This window comes from Carassius carassius, chromosome 9 (assembly GCF_963082965.1).
Source record: "Carassius carassius chromosome 9, fCarCar2.1, whole genome shotgun sequence".
Classification (NCBI taxonomy): domain Eukaryota; kingdom Metazoa; phylum Chordata; class Actinopteri; order Cypriniformes; family Cyprinidae; genus Carassius; species Carassius carassius.
This window is the reverse complement of record NC_081763.1, coordinates 14,379,901-14,389,404: the sequence shown is the minus strand read 5'-3', so window position 1 is coordinate 14,389,404 and position 9,504 is coordinate 14,379,901. Positions and strand designations below refer to the sequence as shown.

The window sequence follows — 9,504 nt, the reverse complement described above, 5'->3', positions numbered from 1 at the left end:
GCGAAATAAGTCATGCAAAAACTATAATCTCCTAAATACCATTCAATTTGGTCTTATTTTAATAGTACTGACAACATATTTTAAGTTAACACACAGTACTGAAAAATTAAAGAAGGGACACTATATATAGTATACTTCGGCGAGTCAAGAGCTAAACACTATCACCACAAAATGTTGATTTATATTTATTAAAAAATAAATATTTCATAAAACTGAAATTTAAATATATTATTTCTATAGGCTATACAAAAAAAGAAAAGAAAAAAAACTAAATAATAAGGCTGAATAAGCTGATCTATAGCATGTTAAATGGTGGTTGCCTGTCTATGAATGGTACACCCCTCTAAGTTCACAGAAGTCAGCAGCCAATGACATTGACCCGTTATTTCACAAATACACGTTAAATACTCGCAGATTTTTCACGTGTAAACAACACGAGTTAAATAGGTGTTGTCTACGCGTGAAATACACGTATTTAACGTGTTGTTGACGCGTTAAAATTCACGTGTATTTGACCCTCTTGGCCTTCCATACACATTAGATATAATGAAGGGAGACGTGAAAAAAGGACATCGTGTTGTTTTGATATGGATTACTTTATCACAGAATATTTGTTCGGCAGCACTTGTTTAGTTTAAAACTAGACATGTCAAGCTTTCTCTAGATATATCTCTCATGTCTCTTCGTTGAGTATTCATGGAGTTACAGTTCATTTTAATGACGTGTTTGTAAATGAAGATCAGCGCAGACAAAGGCTGCAGACAGCACACCTTGTTTGTTATCTTTATTTTATAAGTGCACAAAGTTTTGTTGTTATTATGTTTGTATCAAAAAAAGTAGACCCTTTACAGATTCGATTGATGTATTGCTCTTATCTGTACGATTAAAACTGAAGGTGTAATTTAAGTAATTTTCAGGTATATCAGGAGAAAATGACTCAAAACGCGTATATGCGTTAATCGCCTCCAGAGGGTTTTAAAAGGCTGTCGTGACTTTTTTTCCTTACAGTATTCATAAGCTGTATCACGCTGTCAAATTATATTTCATTTTGCACACAGGCAAAACACCTGAAATCTGCTCTTAAAAAATATAAAAATGCTTTTATTCTGAGCTCGTAGTGATAACTGGGCTGCAGGGCTGGACTGGGACAAAAAATCGGCCCGGGCATTTTTGCCCAGACCGGCCCACTATATGATCATAAACACCACCCATCTTTGCACGCCCGTAATTACATGCATACCAACTCCTATTCATTAAAACCACTAACGCCATGTAATGAGTGAGTATAGGAACGAGTGAGATTAACAGATGAAATAAGTCAAAATGTTATATTTATTAATACAGTTGAACTATACTTCACAGCGGTGAATCCTAAAACAAGCTATAAGCGGCTCTGGCATAGCAATATCAGTATTTCTTACAGGATTTTTGTTACAACTATGGTGGTGTGTCCTCGGTCCTTCTAGGGGGTTTCGGGGGCATGCTCCCCCGTGAGAAAATTTTGTGCATTTTAATGTTAAATTCATTAATCTGGTGCACTTTGAGAGTTCAAAATTATAAGCTCCAACCCATATTCAGTGTGCAAATTAAACAAAGAAAAATTCAAACCTCTTTTAGTTACAGTGTCTATTTACATTACACCTATAAATAGTTATAATATTAATCCAATGACAGTAATAGCCATATTTTGTAAAACAAATGCACAAAAAAATAAAGGAAACTTTCTTAATTAGTTGTACCAATTTCTATACTTGAAAGAGATAAGCACATGATCTTTTATTTTGACGCAAACTGCATCAAGCTTTTATTTTGGCGGAAAACATGGTTTACAAACGCCTCTTATTAAATTTCTAGTGAATTGCGGTAATCGTCAACTATGCAGATGTGGAAATAATCTACACTCATGACATGGCCTAAGTGTTTTGAAAGTAGTTATGCTTACCGCAGGCTCTACACTTTCTCATCTCTCTCCTGACCTGATCCTCTATAAAGGTAAATCAGTAGCTAAACTCGAGAGGTTGAAGATCTGATTGTGAGAACTTGTCATATTAATATTTGTATTTGTAAGTTAAAATTTACACTCACAGCTCTGATGTGAAAAGTTGAATCTTTCAATTTGCACACACAGACAATGATCAAAACACCCGTGTTTTGAATTGGAAGTTGTAGATTAATTGTCACAAATGTGTACTCACTTAAAAATGTTGGGTTAAAAATAACCCAACAAATAACCCAACTGTGGATTGGTATCAGTAACGTGCGGTGAAATCTTGTCATGGGTAGGCTGTGAACTATCAATGTGTGGAGTATATGTTCATATATTCATTCAGTTAATTTAGCAACCCAAGTTCATATCAGGCATCATCAGATCGCTGCCTGCATTCAGCAAAGTCAGCCATGTGAGGCTAATGCACAATAAAATATAATAATCAAATTAATGGACACATCTATCTTTTGACTTATACAACAAACAAATGTTTTGTGCGGGACACAGAGAAGGAGGCGGCGCGGCAGCCTAGTCACTCCATCAAAATGCGCAAACGCGCACAGACAGCCACGGCGCACACACACACACACTTTTGGTCTACAGGCTACAGTCAGAAAACATTGCGTCAGCAGTACAGCTTTAAAGTACAAAAACAGCTTATTCGCTCCTACAAACTGCTAGGCGCACACACCGACACGCAAGTATACTAGATGCTAGTATTCGGGAAGCGCGCGGATTGAGTGAGAGCGAGTAGATCACGTGACATGAAGCAAGCTCGGTCTCTGCCTCAATGTTGATAATTCAAGACAGCATGAGAACTGACTGCGCATGCGCAAATCTACATAAACTACGTTCTATGGACCAAAGAGGCACCGCTCACCTCTGCTTCAATGGCCATGGCTTTTGAATTTCCTGCATGAAACAACGGTTTTTAGGAGCAAACAATGGCAAAATGAGTATATTATGTGTATTCCTGAAATTTTTTGTTACAAAAAATAATATTTGGAATAAAATTAATGCAATTAATAATGTGGTGAATTAATAAAGCTCTTGGAATTAATAAATGTAATGTCAACATTTCCTTTGGTGAGGCACTGCCTACCCTGCCTACCCTGACCGCACGTCCCTGATTGGTATAGCACCTTCCCAACTGTGGGTTATTTTAACCCAATGCATTGGGTTAAATACCAGTTGGGTTAAAATAACCCAACAGTTGGGTAAATGTTTATTTTATTTTATTTATGACCTTTTTTATAATAAATAAAATAGACATTGTTTTCAAATAGATTTTTTTTATTGGAGTATAAACACAATAAATGTTTTAACATGTTTTAAGTATTAAATTATGATTATAATAAATATACACGTGTAAATAGAACAAACAATTATGTGCAAATATTAAAATATGCATATTAAATTTAAAACATGCGTGCACATACAGTACATAAATCAAAAACATACACAGATGTGCCACCACAATAAAAAATAAATAAACATACTAGTTAAAAAAGCTATACTGTTCATAAATTAAAAACATACACAGATGTGCCACAATGAAAATAAATAAACAAAAACATACTTATTAAAAAATGCTATCTACATAGATTAAAAACGTACATTTAAAACATGCATGCACATACAGTACATAATTCAAAAACATACACAGATGTTCCACAATAAAAATAAATAAACATACTTATTAAAAAAGTTATACTGTTCATAAATTAAAAACATACACAGATGTGCTACAATGAAAATAAATAAACATACTTATTAAAAAAGGCTATTATCTAAATAAATTAAAAACATAACATAGATGTGCCTACACAAAAAAATACCTGTACATACAGTACAAAAATTTAATAAAAAATAACCATGCTTATTAAAAAAGGCTATTGTGACGAGTGGGGCGGGGCCGAGGGACATGGGAGCGAGGCCGGTGGAGTGATTGGAGATGAGCTACACCTGTTCGACCCACCGGTCTCGAGGCCCACGGAGGAGATGGAAGGATATAAAACTGGAGCGACGACAGTGAAGGACGAGAGAGGACCAGGCCTGGGATTTTAGTTGTGTTTTGGTTTTATTTTGTGCGCACCAGTTGTCCGTGAGGGGCTGGTGCGCTGTTTTGTGTTTATTTTGAATAATTAAATGTTATTTGATTGTCCGCCGGTTCCCGCCTCCTTCTTCCCGATGATTAGGAAGTTTTTATCATTACAGTGGTGCCGAAGCCCGGGAGAAGGAGGGACGCGCTGCTGAAGATCCCTCGCCGCTGTGGTGAATCCGCGGTGCCAACGAGCAGGCGAGGAGTGTGCCGCCATGGACGCTCGAGGCGGTGGGCTGGAGCGAGTTGCCGGGGACGGGCGAGCTCGCTACCGGCCGCCCACGATGTGGAGAGACGGCTGCCGTCCGTGAGGGAGCGGAGGAGTCGGCGCCGTTCGCCAGGTGGCCGGAGCCTGCTGCCATCCGCCGGAACGGGGAGGAGCAGGGAACGGGGGACTCCTGCCGGCTGCCCAAAACCGGAGCAACCGTCGCCGTCCACCGGGCGGCGGAGGAGTGTCGTGCCGTCTGCCGAGGGCCGTCCAGTGCCACCGCCAGGCACCGCGGAGGAGATCACCCAGCTGGTGGAGGGCCGAGCAGCGGTGCGTCTGGGAACCGAAATTTTTTTTTTTTTTCTCCTCTCTTCCCTCTCTCGTCTCTGTCGCTCCTCCTTCCATCTCCTTTTCTCTCGCCTCGCCTGTCCTACCCCCAGGTTCCCGCAGGTCCCCGTGAGCGGTCCCCCCCGGAGGGAGGGGGGGGGAGTAGAGCGCAGTCTCGGGAGTACCCCCCGGCCTGCGAGGGGCGATGGGGGTATGTGACGAGTGGGGCGGGGCCGAGGGACATGGGAGCGAGGCCGGTGGAGTGATTGGAGATGAGCTACACCTGTTCGACCCACCGGTCTCGAGGCCCACGGAGGAGATGGAAGGATATAAAACTGGAGCGACGACAGTGAAGGACGAGAGAGGACCAGGCCTGGGATTTTAGTTGTGTTTTGGTTTTATTTTGTGCGCACCAGTCGTCCGTGAGGGGCTGGTGCGCTGTTTTGTGTTTATTTTGAATAATTAAATGTTATTTGATTGTCCGCCGGTTCCCGCCTCCTTCTTCCCGATGATTAGGAAGTTTTTATCATTACAGCTATACTGTACACTTTATGCATTGTAAACACCTTTATATGTTGTTTGGCTACTAGACTTACTGATGATCAGTAACATTGAAAACAAAGCTTTTAAGGAGGTTGCAATGTGTTGAAGGAACTCCTCCAGAAATATTATAGACAGCATGCTGTAAAAACTCCCAAATGGGAGCAGAAGGCTTTGGGTAGTTACTGTCATCGATGTAAAATATTTTGAAGCATACATCCACTACTTGAAGTAAGGTCTCTTTTTCAACTGCCTCCCCGTTGAAAATGATGAAAACTTGGGAGGAGTTCTCTTTGTCTCCGAGGACCAAGATGTGTGGATCCGGGCTTGTCTCACTAATTAGGTAATATACCATATTAGTTCCAACCTTAAAAGATAAATATACATTAGTTGGCATATATAGTGACGAACATTCCATGGATACAATATATTTATTTACAAATGAATCGCAGAAAAATTCAGCAGCGTTTACTGTGTAAAAGTAACACTGAAGCAGTATTGTAGTTAAAGGGTTAGTTCACCCATAAATAAAATTGAGGGTGAGGAATTAATGATTTTTGGGTGAACTAACCCTATAAGTAGGTTAACTCATGGTTAGTCATGACACCTGTGGATAACCAGAATCACTGAAGGAAAGAGTAATACAGAGCAATGCAGTTTAATGGGCCTATTTGGATTTTAAGTAATTACGTATTGTGTATATTATTAACATAAGCTGTTTGTGCACGTAAACTATTTGTAAAGTTACAAAGTATAAAGTCCATGTCAAAGGACTTTCTATTTAACAGAAAACACTGTTCCTGAACCGCCTGCAACACCACATTTATAGTCCTGTCATTAGTGTGACTTTACTATGTTACTATGTCACATATTCTGTGCACCTGCCAGCAAACAGCTCAGACCTCAGAGGGTTAACTTACTGGTTTAATGTCAATGAAGCTGCGCTTTATTTCAGCATAAGTTGGACGGACCATTTTCCCATCTGTGTGGTATGGCGATGATGGCAGAACAGCAGGAAGGGTTTTAAAGGCAACTTCACCACGAACATCTTGAACGACAAGTTTACAGAAAGAATGCTTACAGTTTTCAAAAACCAATGGATCAAATCAAGTCTCACCCTACGTTTTTCTTGTTTAAATAATTACAGTATTCCTGAGGAAATGTACCTTTTTTATTCAATAACATGCCAGAAAGAGAGTGCTTACCATAGATATTTAGATATTAAAAGTAATTTTGGAAATTTCATAAAGTGATATGAAACTATAATTTGGTCAACAGATCTAAAACTACATGTGCAGATACTAGAAATGGTATACTTTATGTGATTTTAATAGGATGCCCTACCATTTGACAATGTTTCCAGACTTTCTAGAAGGACATCAGCAGCCCTGGGTTCTTTTCTTGCAAAAAGTGAAATCCGGTCAGTGAAGACAGGAACCCAAAACTCATAAAGGCGGTTTGCATTGTCAGGGAATAAAACTCCAAAGTCCTGTGATATCTAAACAAAAACAAAACATATAAATTGAAGCATTTTACTTTTCTAAATAATGTAGGATTTCTACTACAGGCCAAGACAACCCTTCAGTAAATTCCCCAAAATGCATATAATTATACTCACCATTCCAGGAAAATCATAAAGTCTGGGATATTCTCTGTTTATTTCCTCAACAGTTTTTGTACCAGAGGATCGAATCCACACAGCACGATGAGGTGCTGTACGTATCATTAACTCCTCGACTTGGCTGTGAGGGCTTCTGTTGTTCTTTAGCCACTCAGTCATTGTGTGAAGTTCAGTCAAAGATGACTCAGAATCTACAGTAGATAAAACACTAAAATTAGGGAAAACATCTAAAAAAAACTTGAGTGATAATAATCTATCTTAGTGTTTCCCAAACCTGGTTCTGGGGTACCCCTAGCAGTGCAAATGGTTTCTCTCTCTGATCAAAAACACCCGATTCAAATGATCAGCTTTTTAGGCACACACCAATTAAATTAATAATTTACAAAAAAAAAAAATTTAAATCATGTTTATCATTTACTAACCTAAAATAACAGTTCTGGCCCTTGTTTATGATTGACAGAACCATGTTGAAAGTTGTTGTAAACATATAGGCAAGTAATTTAGGAAGCTAAAATTTAGGATGTAAATTACTGAATTTGCTTATTTGAGTAATCCATCCCATTCAAGCACGTGTAGCCATAAGAGCATTGCTTCAGTTCTGAGGATTTTATTAGATAATCATCAAGTGTTCTAAAATAGAAGCAAATAAAGTGAGAGACTATACATGTAATATAGGCCTACATTTATGTAATTTTAATGCTCTGTTCTTTGCAGATATTTAAAGATGGCCATCTTTAAGCATGACTCTTTGGATTTATATGAAATGATAACACTTGCGTATGAATCAGCTGTCCTCAGCATCATCGAGCAGTCCTTCTTGCTGAGCCCTGCTACTTGTCCAGTTGCAAGTAAAAATCTCACTCACTTGTTCCTTCAAAAATGCACTTGATTCGGACAATCATGACACATCCCTAGTTCTTACCTGGCAGTGGAAAACTTGGTCGGGAAGAGGAATTCTGTGATGGCTGTGGATGGCTGTGCTGTCTCTGACTGTGTGGGGCTCTAAGACGTTTCCTCACATTGCGTAGTCTTTCTTCCAGGTAACCTGTTGCAGGGTGACGATAACGACCAGGTGTATACCATGACTCCTGCGGCAAAGAAATATAAATAAATCACTCTTAAAAAAAAAGTGGGGACTGATACTCTTTATCAGCTCTCAATTATCTTCTGATCAGAATCAGCACAACTTACATATCCATGTCCCTCATTGTTCTTCAGGCAAGGAAACTGGGCACTTAGTGCCAAAGCCATCTCCTTTTTGATCTCAGCTGATGGGCTTTACAAATAAACAATAATTTAAATAGGCTAGTTTATTTATTTAAATGTATTGGTCAAGTGATTTTAATTGTACTCACGTTTCCCCAAAACGTTCCATCAAATGAGAAACCAATAACCGCACCATCTGACGTCGCTCCTTGAGGCTTAGGTGCCCGTCTCGGTCTAAGGATGTTATTAATGTTAATCCTTCAGATTTTCTGAGTATTTCTCGTATATCCTGTGAAAAGGAGAATGCATGAACTAAAACATTCCATTCAATTCATTCTTAAAAATATATATCATAAAATAATTGCCAAAAACTCAAGTTCGAGTGTATTAAAAGACATGTTATTACAAAGGTTGAGTTGCTTGTTGTTCTTGTCTGGCAGCTTTCCACTATTGTCTGAGTTGGGGTTATTGGGTTTATCCTTATAGGTGACTGATTGTGACATGACTAATTGTTAACAGGGCTTTGACCCAGAGACTGTAAAAAAAAAAAAAAAAAAATAGAGGTAAATATCAGATGGTATCAGCAAGTATCCTTTACCTGACAATTATCTTTTACCTGTATTGAAGATTCTATGGGTGCAGCTATGCAGAATTGGTCTCACCCTTTCTAATTCCCATACATGTGTATTTAAAGAAAAGAAAAGATCATAAAAAAAATAAAAAACCCTCATTTAAAGTGCATGGAACACTTAAAAACGGCGATAACGTAGAAGAATATATTAATGGTCATCATCACAGTCAAATGACCTGACTGCGTGTAATGGGTGAAAATCAAACAGTTCACTGACACTAAGTGCTTCCAAAACTTGGTCAGGATCAACAACATAGGCAAAGTAATGGTGACTGAAACAAACTGTTGTCCATCTCTGAACTATTAGCTTCATTTTCTCATCATGAGTGACTATTTTCTTAATACACCCAAACTGAGCATCTCCATCTGTATTGCAGGACATGAAAACAGTCATACCTGGCCTATATACAGTGCCATTAACCTTGACCCATGAGGGGATATAAACCTCACTGGAATGAGGAAAATCTTCCAAGCTACCAGTAATATCTTGAACACCCTCGACTGACTGAAGAACGGACTTTTGACCTGAACCAATCTCGATTTCCTTCTTGAACAACCTGCCTGTCATCAGCTGAAAACACAGCATCATTTGGTGCCTGTATGCCATGGTTTTTGTGACATTTTTAAAATTACAAATGACATGGCTTAGTCTTTTAAAAAAGCTATGTTTAGCTTCAAATCGCATTGCCCAGAAGTTGACAAGTGGGCCTATCTTTCTGAAAGCAGATGGATAGTGAACCATGAAATGGTGTTTTGGTCGTAAATGCAAGTGAGGGAACAACTCTAGGAATAGTGTATGATGGTCTTGAATGAGACTTCGGAGGTATATTGTGGCCTCAGCAGTCATGGATGGGGAAAATATCATTTCCATACAAGACAACAG

The 9,504-nt window shown here is 38.9% G+C and overlaps 1 pseudogene; it reads right to left on the bottom strand.

Annotated features, from left to right (window-relative positions):
• Window positions 1-5,215: 5,215 nt before the first annotated feature.
• LOC132148737 (uncharacterized) lies at window positions 5,216-9,228 on the bottom strand (annotated as a pseudogene).
• Between the last annotated feature and the right edge of the window lie 276 nt (window positions 9,229-9,504).